This window comes from Phaenicophaeus curvirostris, chromosome 12 (genome assembly GCF_032191515.1).
Source record: "Phaenicophaeus curvirostris isolate KB17595 chromosome 12, BPBGC_Pcur_1.0, whole genome shotgun sequence".
Taxonomy (NCBI): domain Eukaryota; kingdom Metazoa; phylum Chordata; class Aves; order Cuculiformes; family Cuculidae; genus Phaenicophaeus; species Phaenicophaeus curvirostris.
Genome location: NC_091403.1, coordinates 10,112,764 through 10,136,354, shown reverse-complemented (window position 1 = coordinate 10,136,354; position 23,591 = coordinate 10,112,764). Strand labels below are relative to the sequence as shown.

The window sequence follows — 23,591 nt, the reverse complement described above, 5'->3', positions numbered from 1 at the left end:
AGTTTAAAAAGTGAACACATTTAAAAGAATATCAGATGTATTTCTCTTCCAGGCCATTCTACAAACAGTAGCAGTACTTACTTTAAAATACTAGCTTTTTTTAGATAAGTACTATTTCTGACTCTCTTCTCTTCCCCCTCCCACATATCCCTGTTATTTGAGATGAAGCAGCATGTTCAAAATGCATCTGCTTATCATCACCGAGTAGCTAACACAGGGATGCAGACCAGAGAAAATCCATAGTCATATTCCAGGTTTGGTCTTCCCTTGGCTTGAAGTCCAGTTCAGGCTGGAGGAGAGCCTTGCAACAATTTGGGTGGATTTAGCATGGCTACTCACGTGTATTCATGTTTGCCGAACTGCTGGTGAAAGCTCATTAGTGTTAAGTCACTTTTGAGTATTGATGGTCTTTGTAGGGCTTTTATTAGCTTTTTTTAACCAGGATGTCTAGAGAATCAGCATTCATTCATCTCTTGCTTCTAAGAGAAGTAGAAGACTTAAAAATTGAAAGCCAGTTTAAGAAGCAGGGGTTGAGGATTAGGTAAGCAGCTGGGTGATGCTGTATTCTCAGTGGAGAACTGTTGCTTAATTGGTTACAAGAATTTAGTATAGAAGGTGTTTATTCTGTGTGCACACAAACCTTCTCCTGTGCATGCTCTGGCAGCCCTCTAACCATTCTGGCATTGCTAAGTGTGTGCTGCAGCTTCCCTTGGAGGATGAGATGGAAAATCTCTTTCAATGCGTCACAACTTTGCAGTCTGAATTGTATTTGTGGAGTTTGCTTCCACAAATTTTGGATTTCTTTGCGGTCTTTCATCTCTGAGCTTGGCTGAAACCTCCTTGAAGAGGCTAAGCATGGTTACTGCAGAACTGCCCTGGAACATGCTGAACTCCAGCCCCTGGTAAGCATTTGTTCCATGTGCCCCTCACAAGGTATGCAGAAATCTGAAATTGCAGGCTTGTGTGGCAAAGCAAATTCCTGAAGTGACAAAGAAACTTCTATTGAAGTCTCCCATTGCCTTCAGTCACAGCTATTCTGAATGTAATTTGTAACAGTACAAAGGCTAGAAACTAAGCATCTGTGTATCCATAGCCAGGACTGTGAAGGTGGTTGGCGGGGGGGGGAAAGCCTAACAGGGGCTTTAGAAGTAGGAGCTATTAGGTTTTGGGGTTATAAGAAAAAAAAAAAAAGCCACAAACCAAACAAATCCTCAATCCCCAGCATCATTGCAATGACCAACCTTGACTTTGCAGAAGACAGGCAGTGCAGTTTAAGACAAGTAAACCTGTTCTTTTTTTTTTTGGCTTTCCTGAAACTGTCATGTGTGGAAAGTCATATTTTAAGTGAACAAAATTAGTTGCATCCCACTCAGTAGCAGTGGGGATTGGAGTGTTGTGGCTTTCTTGTAGTCTGCCAGCTTGGAGGGAAGACTGTTCAGACTTAGTCTGACTCTCTCACATCAGCTGTAGCATCTCAGCCTTTATATAGGTGAAAAGAGTTGACCGAGGAACACCTAGTCCATGCCTCTGTTTGCTTGGAATTCAGTGAGTATCATCCTTCATCAGCTGTAACTTGCCAGTGAGTGTTCCCCAGATTTGAGAACAGATGAGAAAGTTTGGGTGCACTTTCTTTGCTTGTTTTTAATTAACTATTGGTGCAAGAAGAGTTGCTTTGTGACAGGAAAGACCCAACAGTCTTACAAAATGTGCAGAACAAGCAGGCTGTGTCTTGTCATCCCATTATAACATTCCCACCATAGGAAATGCTGTTTGCACTTTGATAAACTTTGCCTAATTACAGGCAAGATCTCATTGCAGCACAGAGTGAGGAGCTTTGCTTTAAGTGGTGTGTCTGAAGAGATGCAGGCTGGTAGCAGAATAGAAAGTGACTGTTGTCTTCTGGTTCCCTAATTCTCTGCTGATCACTGAGAAGAATTTGTGACCGCTGAGTGAGCTGGAATGTCTGTACGGTTTGTGCTGAAATCATGCAATTAGTTAATAATAACCCAAAGAATAAACCGAATCAAAATAAGCTCTGGATTTTGTTACGTCTCTTTGCTTTTTAGTTGCGCGCTGGTATTCTGCGAAGCAAGAGGTGTTTTGTCAGCCTTTAGCAGCCTTGTCCCTAGCTATGTAAGTATCTAATGTGTGTGAAGCTCATAAGGTTCAACAAGGCCAAGTGCAGGGTCCTACATCTGGGTCAGGGTGATCCATGGTTTTAGTACAGGACAGGGGACAGCGTGATTGAGAGCAGCCCTGCAGAGAGGGACTTGGGGGTACTGATCGATGAGAAGCTCAACATGAGCTGGCAACGTGTGCTCACAGCCCAGGCGGCCAACTGTATCCTGGGCTGCATCAGAAGAAGCGTGGTCAGCAGCGTGAGGGAGGTGATTCTCTCTCTCGGTTCTCATGAGACTCCCACCTCAAGTATTGTGTCCAGTTCTAGAATTTCCAACATAAGTAGGGTATGGAACTGTTGGAATGGGCCCAGAGTAGGGCTATGAAGATGATCAGAGGGCTGGAGCACCTCTGCTATAAGGACAGGCTGAGAGAATTAGGGTCGTTCAGCCTGGAGAAGAGAAGGCTCCAGGGAGACCTTATAGCAGCCTTCCAGTACCTTAAGGGGGTGTATGAGAAAGCTGAGGAGGGACTGTTTACAAGGGCATGGAGTGATAGGACAAGGGGGAATGGCTTTAAGCTGGAAGGGGAAAGATTTAGATTAAACATTAGGAATAAATTCCTCACAATGAGGTTGGTGAGACACTGGAACAGGTTGCCCAGGGACGTTGTGGCTGCTCCGTCCCTGGAAGTGTTCAAGGCAGGTTGGATGGAGTGTTGAGCAGCCTGGGCTGGTGGGAGGTGTCCCTACCCACGTTAGGATCTTTAAGGTCCCTTCCAATCAAAACCGTTCTATGATTCCATTATCTTTGATGCTTCACCCTCCACGTAGCAACCTGTGGGCTATCTCTGTTGTCTTTATGCCATTCTAGGTTTGGTTATTCCCTCTTTCTGTCTGGTAAAGATTTGTGCTCCATCCTTGTATGATTCAAACTGGTAGCTGTTAAAAAATGCATCACCTTGTCTTATAAGTCTTCTTGTCCATATAATAGTGTGTTGAAGAATTTTTTTTTTTTTTTTTTTGCTTGTATTGATCTGTTTTTAGCATTGTCAGAGGGGAAAACTGTTGGTGATCTGATATGTATTGAAACTGGTTGGAGTAATAATGAAGTATTGCTGAGTTGTTTCTTTTAACGCTGCATGTTATTTCTGCGGTGGGTGTTTCAATTCTTATTTATTTTGCTAATTTGTTTGGAGAAGAATAGTCTGAGAGAGGGAAAGGAAGAGGCAGAGTTTAGCCCTGCAACCATCATTATTAGCCCCAACTTTTGGTAGAGCTTTGCTGCTTTGGCTTGACCTTTTTAAACTTGAGTTAAGTGTTTTTGTTTGTATTTCCATCTTGTTACATTTTGGAACTATTTTAACTATACCAGATTGTTTGAACATTAATAGGGGGAATGTTTTTCAGAGTCTTGATAGAGTTTCCAGGCAGCTTTTCATCTGCCAAGTACTATACTGGGCTCTCAGTGGTGGGGTTTTGCTTGATTAGCTCAAAGAATCCGCAAAGGAACTGTTCAAAATTGCTGACACATGTTAAGTAATGTGGAAGTTGCCATTGAAGTCCGAGTGTTCATGTTTGCAAGAAGAACAGAATCTGACCCTAAAAATTATATATTAACTATCTTCATCTGGAGAGCATTTCTAGGCCATGTCTTCCCTCTGACTCTGACTAGTTTCTTTCTGGTCTTAGCTATTGTTCTTTGTTAAAAACCAAATTATTTGCTTGGTCTCTTCAACCATATTCCATCTGTGTATTTTTGACCTATTCAATCATATGCACGTATTTGGTGAAGCCAACTTAAGCTAAATTCTGTAGCTGAATATCAAGAGAGGTAATACCTGATTCTAACAGTAATGCTATTGGAATAATGCTTATTAATTAAAAAATCCATTATCTAATATCTCCCTCCTCCAAACCTCCACTTCTAAGCTTCGGAGCAGCTGTAATCAACCCGCACAACTTCCCTTCCTCCTCTCATGAATAAATCCAACTACCTTATCGTCTTTATCAGAAAGTCTTCCCTGGTTTTAACAGTCTCTTGAGGAGCCTATGAAAGGGGCTTTCACTGGCTAACAGGAAGTGAAATGAATAGAGGAACTTTTGATAATGCCCTGTCTGTCTGAGCAGAGGATCAACCCGCCTAAATTGTACCAGATTAGTGAATGATAGTGCTTCAGCTGGGGCCAGAATTATAAGTTTTTAATCTTGGAACAAGCAGTGACTTCTTCCTCTCAAAGAGCGATCAACTCCCTCTTTGATTCAGAGGCTTGCAGTCATCCATATTCAGTTCCTTTGGCTGAAGGTTTTTTTTTTCCAGTCTGCATTCATGAGTCTTAACAAGCCTTGAGTGCTTTTTTTGGTAGCGGTGATTTTGGTAAGACCTGTCCTGGCCACATGCCTTCTCTGCCAGGAACTTGCACTGTGCTTTGGATTTTTATACCCATAATGAAGTCTTTTATATCACAGCTTTCTTAATATTGATCCAGGTTGTGCAGCCTTGTAGACTTTTTCAATTAGCCCTGGGGTGGTTTGGGTGGTTATGAGCAACACTGTTGGCTCCTGCCACCTTCTGCCTTACTGGAATGGGTGATTCCTCCTTGCTTCTCACTCCACAATTTGGTCCAGGCTTTTCTTTTTTTCTGGAAGGGACAAATAACTGAAAATCTAAATGGGGCAGCTTAGCTAATTGCCTTAGGCCTGGCTTGTCTGCTGGATAACACCAGTTTTATTGCAGTTGAATTTGATTGACGTTTGAGGAATTGCACTGGTATAATACTGGCAACAGCAGTGGAAAATCTCCTCTGTTGTTTCTGATATGTTTGCTGCCTGAGGAGCACCTTTTTATTACAAATAACTATCTGAAATGCAACTAATGGAGTGAAAATGACTCAGCTACTGGGTGAGGGAAAGGCTGTGGATGTATCTTCCTGGACTTCAGTAAAGCCTTTGACACAGTTTCTCACAGCGTTCTGCTTCAGAAACTGTCAGCCTCTGGCCTGGACAGGCGCACACTCTCCTGGGTGGAAAACTGGTTGGCTGGCCGGGCCCAGAGAGTGGTGGGAAATGGTGTGAAATCCAGCTGGAGGCCAGTGACAAGTGGGGTTCCCCAGGGCTCAGTGCTGGGTCCAGCCCTGTTCAATGTCTTCATCAATGACCTGGATGAAGGCATCGAGTGCACCCTTAGCAAGTTTGCGGAGGTGGAAGTTGGGTGGAAGTGTCGATCTGCTGGAGGGTCGGGAGGCTCTGCAAAGGGATCTGAACAGGCTGGACCGAGTCCAATGGCAGGAGGTTTAACAAGGCCAAGTGCCAGGTGCTGCACTTGGGGCACAACAACCCTGAGCAGCGCTACAGACTAGGAGAAGTCTGTCTAGAAAGCTGCCTGAAGAAGAGAGGGACCTGGGGGTGTTGGTTGACAGCGACTGAATATGAGCCAGCAGTGTGCCCAGGTGGCCAAGAAGGCCAATGGCATCTTGGCTTGGATCAGAAACGGCGTGACCAGCAGGCCCAGGGAGGTTATTCTCCCTCTGTGCTCGGCACTGGTGAGACCGCTCCTCGAGTACTGTGTTCAGTTCTGGGCCCCTCACCACAAGAAGGATGTTGAGGCTCTGGAGAGAGTCCAGAGAAGAGCAACAAAGCTGGTGAGGGGGCTGGAGAACAGGCCTTATGAGGAGCGGCTGAGAGAGCTGGGGTTGTTTAGCCTGGAGAAGAGGAGGCTGAGGGGTGACCTCATTGCTCTCTACAACTACCTGAAAGGAGGTTGTAGAGAGGAGGGTGCTGGCCTCTTCTCCCAAGGGACAGGGGACAGGACAAGAGGGAATGGCCTCAAGCTCTGCCAGGGGAGGTTCAGGCTGGACATCAGGAAAAAATATTTCACAGAAAGGGTCACTGGGCACTGGAACAGGCTGCCAGGGAGGTGGTTGATTCACCTTCCCTGGAGGTGTTTAAGGGACGGGTGGATGAGGTGCTGAGGGACATGGTTTAGTGTTTGATAGGAGTGGTTGGACTCGATGATCCTGTGGGTCTTTTCCAACGTGGTGATTCTATGATTCTAATGTATTTTTTCTTTAAATCACTGAGTTTTCGTATTTCCAGGAAAAAAAGTGGGTGTGAGTATTATACTGTTTACTAAAATTTTGCCTTTTTCTGTGTTTTCTCAGGCCTTTTTTCTTGGATTTAAGTACTGGAAAACTCTAATGACAACTTTGCTTAGGTAAGTGAATTAAGATTTTTGTGGGCCTTTATTAGAACCACTTCCTCTATCTTAACTTCTTCATATTGTGTTGTAACTGTGAGCTGCCAGCCAGCTTTCTGTGTGCTGTGGTTAAGGCTAGAAAGATGTAGTAAACAAAAGTAAGGGTAATGCCTGTAGTATGACTTAAGGACCTCATTTATTACTTTAATCAAATTAAATGGACATGGGGCAGAATAATGAAATATAGCTTTCATCTGCAAATCACTGCATAGTCTGGTCAACTTATCTTTTTTTTTTTTTTCAAGAGAGGCTCTTCTGTTGTTTTTTGGCTTTTTTTTTTTCTGGGATGTAAATGTGTTTGGTTGGTAGCACTTAACGTCATTTTATTTAGAAAAATGAAGCTTTAACACTTCCAGATCTGTAGATACAGTTATAGTTGTTCTTCTGCCTTCTCTTTCTCTTCCCTCTTTCCTTCAACAGTTCTAGGCGCTGTTTTCTGACATGGAGGATAAATCATATGAAGCTTAAGTTTTATTCTTTTAGCGTGAAAGTTGGGAGAACATCAAAAATTAAGTATTCCCACTTCTGTACTCTGAACTTCATCTACGCCTGTGCTAAATGCAAGCTTATCTGTGACAAACAGGGCTTATGAGCGTTGATTGCAAGCATACAGTGCTGTCTGCTTCTAAATACCTTTGTAAATCCAGTAAATCTGCATTGCACAGGGTTGTTGTGAGCCCCAAGTCCAGGCCAGCGGTGACTTGGGTGATAGGTGAAAGGACTAAATGTGCTGCTGTACCAAAATGTGTTGTATTTTCCTTTCTCTGTGATGGAGAGAAGATGTGATTGACATCTGATACAATGCAATAAGTTCATCCCCATATATGCAGCTAATTTAATGAATTACTTGGAGTTGCTTGTAAACCTGGATGAGGCCAAACAGTGGCTGCAGTATTCATACAGGAATATAGTATCCTAGCATCTATGCTGAAAAAACGTAAGTGCTACTGTTCTTTTAAAGTTTGTAAAAAGGTTTTCTTTCCTCTCTGTTGTCTGCTGCTGGGTCTGTAGCCGTACCCACCCTCTCTCCTTTTTGAGATCCTTCCAATGGGTGGTCAGCATGGAAGATTTTGGCCTCTGTCCCTTGAGATGATGGATTTTAGAGAAATAACTGTTCTGGTCTTAAAACAAAAATACCAAGGAGAAACAGTAAGACAGTTTGTGCCTCTTTGGGTTGAGCTCCAGGAAAGTGAATAGGTCTTTAGCCTTAAAACCTAATTTTAGCAAAATAGAAAATTCCAGAGAGGCTCTTGGGTTCCCTTTAATTTTTCTTCTATGTGGCTTGTCTGAGTTTATCTGTCATTCCTCTGCCAAATTACTGAACTCAAGGTATCTTGTGTAGCGTGGCTCTGGACTTTTCCAGAAATGCACGTGAATTGGCTGGTGGCTGCCAAGCTGTGGGTGTTTCACCTAAGGTGGACTTTCTAGTCCTGGTATGTGTTTTGCTAAACTGCAAGCAGGAGTGGACTGTAAGACGGAGCTGAAGCTGAATGTGATAGCGTTCTTTGCGTTTTACTAATTCAATGAAAAGATTTCTGCAAAGCATCTATGGTATGTCTGAGAGAGCTTGTTGCTTTGGGATCAGCACACTGCTGATGAGACGCTCTTGCGTGTTGCTATTCCCTGACATCTCCCTCCACTGCTATGGAGTTTAAGGAGTGACTAATTTGCAGCTTGAGGCTGTATTCATTGATGCTTCTGCCTGTTCAGAGAGCGGAGAGGACTCTGCAAACCAGGGAAGTATTTAGGCAGCAGTTTGAAATCCTTTTAACTTTGTATATTAGACACATCTATGAATATATGCAGACCTAGCTAATAAATAACCTGGGGAATGGTAGTTAAGAGGAAAGGACGTAATTAATTTTGTTGTGTACTTTGCTTTAAAGTTGAGTCCAGAGCAGTAATGCATTATGCTGGAAAGGTAAACACTGTCATTATTCAACAACGAAACATGTACAAGGCTGACACTGTTTTCCTCCTTTTGATTTAATAATTTTTTTTGCAATGCTTTGAATATCTTAGATGGTCTTTATTTGGTGCAGTGGAAGCCTGATGAAGCCCTACCCTTTCTGAAGGGTCATTACTCCTTTATTTGAATTGAGTTTTGTATTTATGCTGCTTTGCTGACACAGAACATGTGCTTTTCCAGAAGACTCTTACTGTTTGCTGCAGTTGGGGTGCTTGGCTGCGATTTCTGCAATATAGTTTGGAGGAGGGGGTATTTTTGTTTCATCAGGTGATCCCTTTTCAACCTCTCACATTGCAGTGTTGATCCAGGTCAAATGCATGTGCCACATAAAAGAAAAAAAAAATTCTTTTAGTGGCAGTGACAGTAAAAAGCTGATGCGAGTTTCTGTTAACTTGCACCTCTCTCTTCTTCCTCCTATACCAGAGTGCAAAGAAAAGATCTGACTATAGCAAATACAACTTTACGTGGTCTTTTGAGTTTAATTTTTTTTCAGGGTTTTTAATTTATTTTTTTTTAGTTGGGAGTGGGATATGGGGGAACTCTCAATTTGCGTCTTAAAACTTCTGAAACTGTCATGAGAATGATGGTATCTTTGCTGAAAGGTGTAGTTGTCATGGTAAAAAATTATACAAAGCAAGATGGGTAACTTTTCAGCTTGTGATGAGTGCTAAAATGATTGCAGTTTGAAGCTTCCCCCTTATTATTATATCACAACACAGCCCCTCCCCACTGTTCTCATCTTAGCAAGGTTCTTGATGTATAGTTATACACAGACACACAAAAAAAAGCATGGACTTCATATACCTATTCCTGTCTTGCCCATAATTCAGACAATCCAGCCACATATGTTTATGTAAATGAAGATGTGTGTATCTAGAGCAGATTGGTGTTGTGCAACCCCTCAGTGCCTCTTCCTGTGGAGTTTTCTTACAAGTTTTGCAGCTCTGGTTCTTCCAGCAGAAGTCTTGGGCAAAAAAACCATTCAAACAGCTCAGCTACCGCCTCTTAAAATAAGTGGTGGAAGGATGCCTGCTTCTCTCAGCAATATTTTCCTTGGAAGATGAGCATCTCCTCAGTATGTCCTTGGCTCTCTGTGTCTCCCTAGCAAGCTATAGCACTGAATGCTCCTCCTTCCAGTGTTCCCAGCTTCGTCAGTTTAAAAGTTCCTCATTAAAAGCAACATGTTGAACTATATTTCTGTGGCCCCTTCGGGGTCTGTTGCTTCTGATTGCAGAAAGCTTGCAAAACTCCCAGGAATTCAGAGAGGAAAGGAGTCCTCCCTTGGTACAGATCCAAAAGAAGTTGCATGTTGTCAGCTTGCACAAGCTCTTTTTTCAAAGTATGAAATATTTTGTTTTTTTGAGGGTAAGGATCTGATAGAAAACTGTTGGCCCTTGGTGGGTGGCACAAAGCACATTGACTGGAGGGGCTATTGTTCTGTGGTTAATGTGCTATTTAATTTGCAGCCAGTGGTTTTTTTACTTTGCTGAGACAGATGGAGAGATTCCCAGTTCCAGAGCATAACCCTGGGGGAGATTAGTTGGATTTAGGGTTTCATCACTTAGATGGTGACGTTAGCTTGAGACAGAGATGCATCCCTGTGTATGGAAATGGTCTTGGCCCAGATCTTGTCTAGCGATGTAAAGCTTGAGAAAGGACCAAGAGGTCAACTTCAGCTTCTCAAGGAATGTAATGTATGCTCATTCTGTGGCGTGTGTGGACCGCTTTTTTTAAATTTCAAAATGGGTAAAAAAAACTTAGTTATAAGCTCATGTGTTATTTTTTAAAATGCTCTAATTAGAACTACAGTTAGCTCTGAAGTAGAGCCTACTTTACTGCTACAAAAATATTTATCGGTAGTATTTATGATAAAGAATCCCAAGAGAATTTTTCATAGCTACAAAGCAAAGAACATTTCTCCTAGTCTCTGCCTCTTGGTACCTCTTGTCCACTGTCTCCCTACTACTGAGCTAAGCAACATCCTCAATCTGCAAACACCAGGACTCTTTTTTTCCCCCGCCGTCCGTAGCAGTCTTAAGTAATTTCTGTGCTCTTTTTGTAATCTTGTTACAGAAATGAGCCACTCTGCTCATGTCCTTTAAAGGTCTGAAATTTTGATAGTATCTAGAAAACCAAAGCTTTGAAACAAGCTAAAATGAACAGAAGCTTGTTTCCTCTTCGCTCACATGGGCACTTATTCACTTGCCCATCTGCTTTGACTTTGAAGATTGCTGAGATTCTTCCTCTGTCTGACCCACTTGGCATAAACTAGAGAAGATTATCTTTCTTCCACAGCCAAGTTTATAGGGCTTCAGCTTGTTTGTAAATAATCCCTGGAGTTTTCAGTGCTGTGTTTCTCCTTTCCCCTTAAATACTGACTTGCTGTTGTTTGTGTGAATTGGAGAAATGCTTTTTCAATCTGTAGATAGAGGGAAGAGCCGATGCAGTCACTGGGCAAAAGGGCATGTAAAGTGAGCTGTGGAGGTTGCCTAAGGTATCCGTGATTTTAAATATTTATCTTGTCTATTTGTGGTCCTAGCCCAAAAGTGCATTAGCTCTAGAGGAGAGCTTTGCTCTGCTAATTGTTGCACAAGCAGTTCTGGAGTGCAAAATCAGTATGAGACGAAGTACAGGACCTGGCTACACAGAACCATCTTTACGGAAACATTTAATTGCTTAATGTGCTCACAAAAGAAGGACAGTGTGTGCTCAGTGCTTTAAAAGGTGATGCTCTGTCTTGCTTTCACATTTGGGTACTTGTATCAGTAATTGGTTTGCGTATATGATTATTTTAAGATAGCATTAAAACTCACTTTCAGCTTTCCAGAACATCATCATCTTTTATTCGTAGATAAAAATTTGTAATATCACTGTGTTAGGGCTGTTAGGTTACAATTGTGGTATCTATGCAACTCTTACTACTTTGGGGGTCTCTGCACGCTGAAGGTGACCTCTTCTCCTGTTCCCATATCAGTGCCTGCTATGCCATAAGAAGTTTTGATGAGTAGTTGTCAGCAGTAGAAACAGATACAGGGTTTTTATAGAATAGGCAATTTTTCTAATGTACCTTAATCTTAACATCAATTCTGATATTATCTGAAACACAAAACCTTCTGAACCCTACCCCCAATTTTTGTACATCCACGTCAGGTGAATCTAATAGAAACCAACTTTCATCTAAACACTGGGTTCTCTAGTGTTTGCAGATACAAATGGATAATAGGTAACAGAATAAATTTCTTTGTTTTGGCCTTTCTTTAGCAAGGGAGTGGTGGGACAGCCAACACAAATAATGTATGAAAGGCTTGAGGTCATGGTCATACTGCTTTAAACTCTTATTTCTCACTGCTGAGAGTGAGCATGAGTGGCTGTTGTAGTCCTTTGCTTTTGTGCTGGATGAACCAAACTGTGAGTTCAGATCTGCTTTTTACTTGTAGCTTTATATTAACTGGGATTGTATGTATGTTTAGGTTTGGCTTGTTTTTTCCTCCCTTAGTTCTCAGGTATCTTCTAGGCATTTTGCTGCTGCTGCTGCGGCATGAGGTAGTTTTTGGTTTTCTTCTACTTTTTGTGTGCTGGGCCTGGTAGATATGTGACATTTTTGGTGAACTTGGAGGTTCTGCAGACCAGCTTTTCTCAACTTGAACTTCCAGGCCTTGTGATCTGCATGTGGTCCTTCTGGCCTCTTGGTAGCAAGAGACAGCAGCCCTTTGTGGAGAGATAGGCTGTAATTTTGTCCTGCTTTGAACATGTGGGATTCTAAATATTTCCTATTAGATGGATTATACAAGTAGTATAAACAAACCGTTTTGTTTAGTGTAAGCTCTTTATCCTGATACAGTTGGAGATGTCTTATAAAGCACTGACCAGAAATTTAAAACTAATATTTGCAATTATTTAAATAAATATAAATTGAGATGATTATAAAAAGAATCCAGAAGTTCCCAGCTTAGGGAACCTGATGGATTTGGATGTAGGCTTCAGACAACCCAGCTGCTTGAGCTTGTGTAAAGGAAGGTGTGCATCTGGAACAGATGTGCATTGCACACCTAACTAGTATCTTAAAACTTATGTAAATGTTAGAATGGATTATGGACACCGATTTTTTTTAAGGTAGGGCATGCACACAGGAGGTATGTGTGGTGGATGAGCAGATGTTAAGATTGGCAGATATTTTGTAGGTCTTCCGGTGCAGCGTCTTTGCCACCATAGTTGGTTTGATGCAGAGGACTCCAAATCAAAACCTTTGCGCAGGGAAATGGTCAAGTTCTGGATAGCATGCTATAAAAAGTCTTATGGAGTGTGGGTATAGATGAGTAATTCCAAAACCATAACACTAGAGAGAAGTTTCCATGCCAGGCTATGAAATTTCATTGCTGTGTTAATTAGAAAGGAAAGGAAAAAGGCCCTTATTTTTTATCATAGAATCACCAGGTTGGAAGAGACCCACCGGATCATTCCTATCAAACACTAAACCGTGCCCCTCAGCGCCTCGTCCACCCGTGCCTTAAACACCTCCAGGGAAGGTGAATCAACCACCTCCCTGGGCAGCCTGTTCCAGTGCCCAATGTAGATTTCCAACTCAGTTCAAGCTCTGTCTATCACATTAGATGCAACATTAAAATGATCAGTCGCTTGTCTGGATGCCAGCAGCCTTGTATTTCCAAACTTCCTTGAGTTTCTATGAATCAATGTTACCTTTCTGAAAAATAAAGCATCGGACTTGGAAAAAGCAGGTGGTGAACGTGGGGAAGGATTGGGGAGAGTAGTGTTCTTGGTAATGAGGTGACCTCTGGTTTTCTATTTCTGTTTACCAAATAGCTGCTGTTTTTCATATGTAAGATGTAAAATTTTACCTTTGAGGAACTTCAGTTTTGAGGGTGGAGGCATTCTTACTGCTTTCAAGGCCTGAGTTCAGCTCATAATCCAAGATTGAATTCAGTATCTTCATAGACTGAAGTTGCATGTGCTTTTAGTTCATCAGGCTTTTAAGAAAATTACAAATTTGCAGATATGTGAGGGACTGGAGGGGAAGCCCTTGCCTTTAACTGGTGGTAAAATTTAAAACTCATATGGGTATTGCTCTGATCAACATCCATTTCAACGTTCCCATAAAAAAGCTTATGACTTGGCAGGGTTTCAAGGACTGGGAAAAAAAATGCTCTGTGTATACAGTGTCTTTTAGTAATGTTGCTGTATTTCAGTGCCTATCACTACATAGAATAAATTCAGCTTGGCTTTTGTAGACTTTGGCTTTTCGCCTGAATAAAACAAGGTACAACTTCACATCTGCTTTTTCCTAGTACCCTTGCATTCATCAGGAGCGTACATGTTTCCACGTTTTGGCTAGATTTCCTCCTTTCCCTTCCTGAATTCTTCTGTGTAGCAGCGTAAATTCACAATTCTTGACCCTCAGCTGGTACTGTAAAGTCTCTTTGTGTAAACCTTGATGTTAAGCATCACATCCCACTTACTTGCTGTGATGACTTTTTGCCTCCTTTTAAGCTATATAAAGGTGAACTTGAAATTAGGCAGCTGAAAAAGTAGTCTGTTATAACTTGGCAAATGTGGTTGACCTAATAAAAGTAATTTTTTAAAAAAATATTTTTGAGGGAAATCAGTGTTGTAAAACACAAACTTTAAAAATAAATTGCCAACGATAACTTGTGTGGCCATAATACTAGGGGAGGCAGCTAAGACAATTCAAGCACAAAATCACAATTTACAGCCATGTACTGGTGCTACTTGGGTAAGATTACCTCTGTGTTAGGTTTGGCTGGCGATCAAGGAATGGCTTAGCGAGACTGCTGGAGGGGGATCGCTTGCAGTGTGTAAGGCATTGGGTCACACACTGAAACAGGAGCCTAAAGTCAAATGGCCTTTTTTAGCAAGCACTGTGCAGCCTGGCTGTAGGATGCAGCCTGAGTCCTTTGGAATAGGAATAGGAGTAGTAGTGCGGGTGTGTGACTTCTTAAAAGCACTTTCTGCTGCCTGAGTTGTTATACTGTTAAATATTAAGTGAGATTGTTGTATCTCCATCTTATGCTTCTGTTTTGTGGGTAATATTGCCTAATTAATATTTATGAAGCACTTGCAGCCCTTTAAAAGTTCGGTAGGTTTGGAGAACGTTATTATGTTTGCATGTGCACACACTCAAACATGGAGATTTTCAGGTCCTTGTGTGCAGGGGCTTGGCTGAGTCATTCAGGTTTGCCCTGACCCAGTTCTCTTCTTGTTTGCTCACTCCTCCCATATGACCCAAGCTATCAGTTCTTTCCTTGTCTTCTTTCCTGCTATGGGTTCATCAGTTTGTCCCTTGCGGATCAAGGACTTCGCTCCTTTTCTGCAAGTATTCAAGGTCAAGGTGGATGGGTCTTTGAGCAACTTGATCTAGTGATATATATCCCTGCCCATGGCAGGTGGGCTGGACTAGTTGATTTTTAAAGTTGTTTGAACCCAAACCACTCTATGATTCTGTGATCTCCTCTATAACAGTCCCTTTGAAGCTAACAGGGGTTCTTGCCTCTCCTTGACCTATTCCATGGGCATATTGACCTCTTCCCTTCACCCCTGAGCTTGGGCATTGGTTCCTGAAAGTAAACGAAGTATTTCTTGCTCCAGCTCCTGGCATGTTTCTCTCACAGGCACTGCAAAAAAAAATTTGGTGGTTGCCTGTTAGGGAAATAGTTTGGTCTTTAATTAGTTTCCCCAGGGAGGAGATGAGTGAGTCTCAGCTGCTTCTCTCCCCATGTTGGGCATGATGATCCCTGGAACTGGAGAAGAGTTTAAGGGCAGCAGCTGGGCCTGGATTGAAGTTGGGGATGGATGTTGGGTGAAGGCTACAAGCCAAAAGTATTTTTGTGCTGCTTGTAGCAGGGACAGAGTGAGAAGGTACTTCTCCAGGAGAAACTGGGGGATCGTCTGGTGCTGATGTAGCTATTGTAACCAGATGTGGTGCTCCTTCTGCAGAAGCGCCTTTGTGAGGCACTCGCATTGCCTCTGTCTGACCTATACATGTTTTGAAATTTTTTGCATTCATCAGTACTAGAGATGCTTAATATCTGCATCTGAAAACAAGTTTAGCACTTGATTGTCTTAACGAGATGCAGAAACACCAACTGCTTCACCAAAAGCTGAAATCCCTTTGTATCCAAACTGAAGCTCCCTGGGACTTGCCTGTGTTACGTGCAGTGCTGGCACCAGCACTCTCTGTTGGCTTCCTCTGAAAAAAGAAAAGCTCATGTAACTTTGTCTGCTTCCCCCTTGCCGAGCCAAGGCTTTAATTCAAGCGTGGATAAAGCAAGGAATTTGATGATGCTCCTAATGTCGGTTACGCTCTGAACAAAGTGAAATGGGGTAGAGCCGAGTAACAAAACACAAGTTTTTTTTTCTTGTGAAATGTGAAGTGTTTGGCATGTCCTTGAAAATATGCGTAAATAGTCCCTGATAAGGTACTGTGGTTCAGCTCCTTGCATTACTCTTGTGCGGTGAGCTCATTGCGTGGATGATTTCCTTTTTTGAATTCCTTTTTTGTGTGTGATCCTGCTAGTCAGTTCCCTCAGCATCTCTTAATCTTGGATATCTATGGCTTCAGATTTGAGTTGCACTTAATCCTTAATTAGGTCTGTATTAAATCTAGCAAAGGAGGAAAACTTTTGTTGTGCTGGAAATTTTCTTGGGGATTTGTGTGGGTTTTTTTAAAATAAAAATGAGAGGAATGGTAAGGGGAATAGATGGTTAAGTGGTTTTGGTCACTATTAATGTTTGCCTACTGTAGCAATAACTCGTATTTCACATCTTTTCCCAGGGGTGGGAGAGGAAGGAAAGGAAGGAGGAAGTTGGTTGTACAATTTTAGTTAAACTAGGTTAGTGCTTGTTAAGCTGGTGTGTGTTACAAAGCTAAGGGTTTGGGGTTTTTTTTAAGCTTAATTATATCCAGTGTACCTTGGAGTTGCTGTCCTTCGAAAGAGCTAGACTTGAATTGCTGTCATCTTCATGGGGTGAGGTTGAGCTGAATGTGCAGTAGGACCTGGAGAGTAGATGTTTTTGCTAACTTTAAGTCTTCCTCAGCTCCTGGCAATGCTACAAGTTGTCATGAACGTTGTCAACAAATAAGATTTTGTTCTGGATGGCTTTAGCACTTGTTGCTGTTCTCCTTTCTATATTCTTTTCAACCAGTCATTATCACCTTTTTTCTTTATCATATTTTTTTCCAGTAGTTTGCTTAGGAAGAAATGATGTACCACAAACACATAGGACCTTGAATAATCTAAAAAACTCAGTACTACCCTGCTGCGAGTGGACTTCTAGGTGGGGAGATGATCTTGATGAGGTCACTCAATGATCTCTGTGCTGTGCCCCTAGCCCCACGTGTTGTGTGTCTGCCATTCACCTGAGCTGGGTGGAGCTGAACCTTTGTTTATGCCCATTTGAGAAGTAAATCTTTCTGAAAGGTGCTGAGCTGCTTGGCGGTGTGGTTGCCTCAACTACTGGAGTGTAAACCAGTAACATGGCGGGGAGGGATAAATATTTGCTGCTTTTTATTTATATGGGGAATTGCAAGAACCTGGGATACGTTTAGTGACTTGGAACAATTTTTATTTGAATGCTGGCTCGGTCATGACCTCGGCGCATTTACATAATGAAACGAAATGAAGTATTCAGGCTAGCACAATGCAAAAGGAAAAATCTGTTAAGATTGCAGTCGCTTTATTTATATCCACTGACCTTGGTCTGATTAACAAATCAATTTTGCTTGATCTGGGTTTTTTTTTGTTGTTTTTTGTTTTTTGTTTTTTTAATTGAACATATATTTAAAGGAATAAGTTACTGGCGTTTAATCAAAGCATCTATGAAGTCTGCCCGTTGCTCTGTGTACTGCACAGATTGGAGAGATTTGCCAGTGCACAGGCCGATATTTTAAATTAAATGCATAAAAGCAGAAGAAAAGGGAATTAATATAAAAACTACAGACTTCACTTGTTGGTATTCCTGTGACTTAACTACATCCTATGATTCTTCTTAAACTTATGTCCATATCGCACCATGGTGTGTTGGAAGAGCCACTCATGTGGGGACTCAGCAGTGACATTTGTCTATGTGTCCTTCTCAGATAAAGCTGACTTATGTTGTAATCTGTCCCTCCCAAGTGAAATCACGGGTGTGTTTGGCCTTCCACCTAGCTGGTGTATTTATAGACCTGAATTGGACTTTTGTGGAGGGGGAGGAGGAGTCCTGCAACTGCAGGATCCCCCTTCCTTGCGGAAGTGCTGCTGTGCTCTACCCTTTGCTGTCTCTCCCAGCTTCTTCCTGAACACTTGGCGAAAGGCACGAGCAAGGCATTTGGCTAGAGAACGTGTTAGGTGGTTGCTGATGTGATTCACTTTTCCATTTTACTGTGCAGTGTTGGGGCTATTTAAGCAACTGTAAAATTCAGGTCCTGTAAGACAGTATAATGCAAATATGCTTCTCTGTGCCTTGTTACCTTTTAATGTGATAATTGATGCCACGTAAGAAATCCTCTTGCAGAAGGATAGATGGTGTGTGGGGTTTTTGGTGCAAATGGTGTTGCAAAATGATGTTTGACTCTTACAGATAACACTGGAAAAGTTCATGTTCTTTCCTGACTGCTGTTAGCTTTTATGCTTAGCTTCTGTGTTGCCGTGATCTGTATGTTACTAAAAATGTACAGCAAATAAACTTGTCCAGGCAAGAAGATGGTCTTGATGCACAATTGTTGCTTAGAGCCCTAGGCCTGAAAGAAATATTACTATTGGAGATGGTGGCAAGGAGTAATTTTCCAGGTCTGTCTCTATATTTAGTCCTTTTAAGGTTTTAGCTATGCTCTTAGACTATAATTCTTTTAATTGCAAGGGACATAAATCTTGTTGTTACATTACAAGGGAATGCAAGAAAACCACCCCAGAACACTTACTTCAGCTCATGGTACATTCCTCATTTTAAAAAAGAAAAAGTGCCTGACAGTGATGCTGGAAAGTGTACACCTTTTGAAGCTGTGTGAAGATGAATATTCAGCCTTTGAGCCAGGAGTAGGCTGTAGCAAGGATTGTATGAGAGCTTTTGTGGGGGAGGAATTTAATTCACCCATGGTTTACATAATATTAAAGACCACTCTTTGCGAGACTTATGGGAGTAGCCCCACTAAAGTCAGAGCTGCTGTTCACATGGAGGAGGATCTGCAGATTGCAGTATAATTTAGATGTATTTATTTGTGTAAGACTGGCTTGGTGATAAAGATAATGCACAATGTTATGTCTGTTGAACTTTCAGATTTCCATCCAGTTTAGGATGAATTCATTGGACTTTATCACTCTGGAAAATGAGGTTGTCATTTCCTCAAGAGTAATGAAGACCGTTGGTGAAGATTATCATGTCTTTCTGAGACCTAGGAATGTTTCCACGTAGTGTTTGTAGGCTGCCTGGCACAGACTGCCCCAAAGACCTGTTTAGATACCTTGGTGTTATAACATCTAACCAACCAAAGCACGGCTGGTTGAGCATTGCCGGTGGTTCTTGCCTTTGTCTGTGACTAAAATGTACAGGAGTTAAAAAGCACCATTATACAACTACAAGATGGTGGTGGAATTGCAATGGACTTGCTGGGAGTTGCCTTTTCATAGGGAGGAATTGGGACTTTCTATTCCTGAAAGAAACCTCTTTTCAGGCCCAAGGATCCAACATCAGCCTTCATACCTTTCCCTCGCAGTACTTCTGGGAGGGTGATAAGTTGGAGTTGGGGAACCTCTTCACATGAAGCAAAAGTGAGCGGCTTTCACTGGAGATTGAACAGGGTTGGATCCTCAAACTGGGGAAAAGTTACAAAATGACAACTTAATTAATCTTTTTTTCTCTCAAGGTACACTCCTTAATCTGCTGTTATCATTCCTGTCTTGGGTTGTACTAGAATTTCTTCACTGTGTTTGAATATAATCTTCGAATTCTTTACATGTGGTGAGCACCTTTCTCTGTCCGGCTACAAGTGACCATTGTCTAAACAGCAGTAACCCAGACGCTCATCCCTTCCATTTAAGCTGTGATTCATTTGGTGACATTTGCTTGAGATAATTTCCTCTTGTTGTTCTTGTTTTGCTCCTTGCCTCATGAAAGCTTGAGGTTATATTTAGTGTTCTTTCCTACTGCCGCTCCAGTTCAGAAAAGGCTGGAAAATTGTGCATCAAAAATTGGTAAAGATTTTCTGGCTGCCTTAGGGTACTTTCCTTCCAGTTCTTGCCACTCCCTTGTGTTGCCTTGTAACAGCAGTGCTTTTCTGGGAACATGGTGTACCTGAGAGGAAGCACATGTTTGCTGTGGTTGTTAATCATCGTGGATGGTGGAGTATGTTCATGTGGCCAACAACAATGATCAAAGATGGTTTTTAACAGGAGAGAACCTGGGTGTCAGAGCTGGCTTGGTAGTAGAGCCCTTCCAAATGTGAAGAAACATAAGCTGCTAGTTTTACAGCTTTTTTGGGGAGGAATAAAGGACATAAAGGATTTCTTTGCAAGGTGGGTTAGCTATTATTGCAGCAGCTGGAGTGAGTGGAGCGAGGACCTTTTCAGTAGTTGTACCAGCAGCATTGTGCGATACTGCCTCTATGCACCTATTGTGTTCGTACTTCTCACACTCCATCTACCTAGTACAGAACATCCAAGGATGGAAAATAAGATGGACTCATGCTGTTTATCCTCACTGAAAGGTAATTCTGGATGCCTTGTTCCCTTTGCACTGTTCTCCTCCACCCTGGTTCTGCTGGGCTGCTGCTTCTAGGCAGACAACATGATGTAGTGTGGGAACAAATTCTCACTGACAGTTTCCCTGAGCTGGTGATAAAGGAGTCCTAAGACACTCTTCTGCAGAACACAATCCAGATCGCTCTCACGCTCCCTTCTGTCTCATGTTTATCATACCTGCTCCGGGCAGTGTTAAGAAGGGGGATGCTTGGACTGCTTTGATTTAAAAAATTTTTGATAAACAAAACCACAAAACCAAAACAGGTTGAAACGTTTGATGGGTCCTGAGAGGTAAGAGTAACAAATGTGGTAAAATGTGTCAATTTTTTTTGATTAAAAATATGACATCTGAGACAGATTGTTGCATTTTAAACTTCATTTGCAGTGCAACAGACAGATGAGGGATGTCCTACTGCAAGACAGTGGCTCAGCATTATGCATCTAGGATGAGGGTATCATTTGCCTTATAAGTGAGAAAGTCTGCAAACACTGCCACACAGCCCCCATCTCTCCAAAAAAAAACCCCAAGACCCAACCCACCAAGTAAAAAATCCTGCCGTTGTCCTTAGTCTTTCAGAAGAACATAGCCCACAGCCATGTCTCAGCATGTATTGGGTTGTGTGGCTCAGATGCTCTGTGGTCAGTGGTAGTCTTTCCATTGCATGTGAAGTGGCCTTAGGCAGATGGAACCTGAGTTACCTGACTGAAGGGACTTTTTCCTTCTCATAACTTCAAAATTGCTTCTGTTTTCATCATTTATGTGCATTGGGGCCATCCAATAAAGACACACATGCTTACAATAAAAAGAAGAATGAATCTGCATTCTTTTCTGTTGCTTTTATGTGGGCCTTTTGGCTCATGACTCAGGCTCTTGTAGAGGCTTATGAGCCAAAAATGCAGCTGCATTTTTCTGTGTCACACACTGCCTTGCCAGGTCCAGTAATAGCAACTATTGGACAAGAGAGAAGAGAATAATACAACCTGCCTTTACCACAAGTGTGTGTGGAATCAGACTCGTGGAAAGTTCAAGCTGAGTTTCATAGTGAGTAATCATTTTCATAAACTTTCTCCATCTTCTTATCTCTACGCATGTGCTGCTTGTTAACAACCTAGTTGCTTGTGGAAGTAGTACGACTTAGAAGGATGTCTCTATGGTTTTTTGATGGAAGACCTATAACTGGTGACTGAATTGAAATGTTCCTGGAAGGGTAAGATCCAGCATTAGGGGTGTGGGTTTGAATTACAGCTGGAAAGCATAGACATATGCATTGTTTTGGCAAATGCATTCATCTGAGAAAAGAAATGCAAAGCCAGAGACCCTGCTGGACTCTTGCAGTGGACCTCATTCCTTGACTAATGCTGATGTTTCCCACAACGGTTCACCAGCATTGTTTGCACCTCTTCAGTCCCTGAAATGGTACTTTTGTCTGTGGCTTTCATCTTTCCAAGACTTTAGTTTTGTACTGCACCATGAGAACACTTGTACTGTTGAAAGGCAATATAAAGAAGAAATGGAATGATCTTTTGAACCGTATTTTTAAGTGATGAGTTGGTAGTTTGGCCTGTCTTTAAAACCTTTTGGAGAAGTGCTGTTGTGGTAATCAATTGCATCTGATCAGAAGATGGGCTTGTAACCTATAGCATGTGTTTTTTCCAATTAAGCATTTGTTGTATGTTGGATCCCTCCCATAGTATATTGAGAACAAAAGGTGCTTTTAGTGTTCTCTAAATTTGTAACAGTACTTGATATCTATCCCATGTATATTACATAGAAGGGGAAACATATTCTCTTAACGCACTGATTTTAAAGTGCTCTTTAGTGCATTTCACTACAAGCTTCTGAAACTTGGTTTTAATCCATTTGTGAAGTGTAGCAAATACAGACTACGATCTAAACATGTAGTTTCTCATAGCGTATGCCATCAGTGAAGAACAACAACTGTCTTGGAGACCATTGTTTTAAAGATTACTTTTTGTTTTAATTAGGAAAAATGTCAGCTTGCCAGCACATTAGTGCTGCTTTTTACTCACTTTAGGTTGTAATCTTTCTTCAGGGGAAGATAAGTGTTGTTCGCTCTTTATTTTTCCTTGTGCAAGATTGTGGAATGTGAGTTTTGTCCTTCATGCCCTCCTGCTGGAGATGTCGGGCAGAGGAGATCTCCATCACTACAGGGACAGGAAAGGAACACATCTGGACCACCAGCCAAACTGCGCTGCATGTTCTTGGACTGTTGCTTTAGAAGCAAGCCTTGCTGGAAAGAAGAAACCAGATGTGCTCGTAATGGGATTCTGGGTGACGAAAAAGACCATAAGGATCTTTCTTTTGTAAAAATTTTATTACGCTGCAGTATTTCCATCCCAAGTGCTTCAGGACTTGAATAGTGTAGGTGGATTTACAAGCTGTTGACATCCAAACATGACCCTGCCTCAGGGACTCCAAGTCTACATTTGAAGTTTCCTATTGAGTTCTAACCTCTAGCTGTCAATGTGGATGAATGTCTTTCACTGCTTGATAGGTATCTGTTCTGTGGTGATACATAAAAAGCTATATAACAAGATAAACCTCTGTTTTGCCTATATTTATCTCACTCATGACGCTCGCTGCATTTTTAAGTCACTGATTGTTTGTATGGAGAAACAGTGAAACAAAATCTCAAATTTGAAACTCTTCCTCTGGTTATTTCAAGTAGGTTTGATATCTGCAAAAACAATAGCCTCCAAGACAGGATTTTTTTTCCTCAGTGATAGCAAACGTCCTTTTGCATTACACACTGTTTATTGTTATTTTAATAATTTGCAGGTTGGATTTATGAAATTTGTCTGATACTTTGTCATTATCAGCTGCAACTGTTCGGATTTCTTACTTTCATAAATATTTTAATTTAACCTTTGCCGGCTTTTCTATCAAAATTTAACTTAAATTCCCTGTGGAAGCCCTGAGATGTAGTTGAATCTGCTCTAAGGCAATGTAAGCATACATGTGTGTGCCCTTTCCATGCAAATGGAAAAGAAGTTTCCCATAGCTGTGGAAGGAGCAGACTGCACTACTCCTTGTCTTTTCCTTCTCTTTTTCTTGTGCCCTGGTCCTGCAAGGGGCTGCGCACTGTGCCCTTGTAATGCAGCAGGTAGCCAGGTTGAGTATCTAATACCAGGCAGATGAGTATTGCTGCTGACCTGGATGACCTGCTTAGGGTAAAACCACTGCACACTTTGCTGAGCAATGTTGAAAGCACCCAGGGATTGAGCTCCTGGCTCTCCTGGAGATTCTAGTGCTTAGTTCCTAGCAACACTGATGATTACTACAGGAGGATGAGAATTATCTTGTTTGACGTCAGCCAGCTAAAAACCCAAGCAAGTGCTAACCAAAGTAGTTCTGCAGACATTTTCAAGCAATGAGAAGATGGGCACCCCCAGAGCACGCTTCCTCCATCCTAAAAATCACCAAAACAAACTGGTCTATAGGCAGGGAGGAGATGACTAACTTGGTCTCTGCTCTGTTAT

The 23,591-nt window shown here is 41.8% G+C and overlaps 2 protein-coding genes across 6 annotated transcripts in view; one reads left to right on the top strand and one right to left on the bottom strand.

Moving 5' to 3' along the window:
• The window catches only part of AKAP13 (A-kinase anchoring protein 13), a 222,086-nt gene that overhangs the window by 17,253 nt on the left and 181,242 nt on the right, over positions 1-23,591 (top strand). For all 5 annotated transcript variants that reach the window (XM_069866963.1, XM_069866962.1, XM_069866964.1 and 2 more), the window contains exon 2: positions 6,277-6,329. The gene's annotated coding sequence lies outside the window, so the exon portion shown is untranslated. The remainder of the gene's footprint in view (positions 1-6,276; positions 6,330-23,591) is intronic.
• The window catches only part of SV2B (synaptic vesicle glycoprotein 2B), a 197,314-nt gene that overhangs the window by 106,791 nt on the left and 66,932 nt on the right, over positions 1-23,591 (bottom strand). The window lies entirely within an intron of this gene.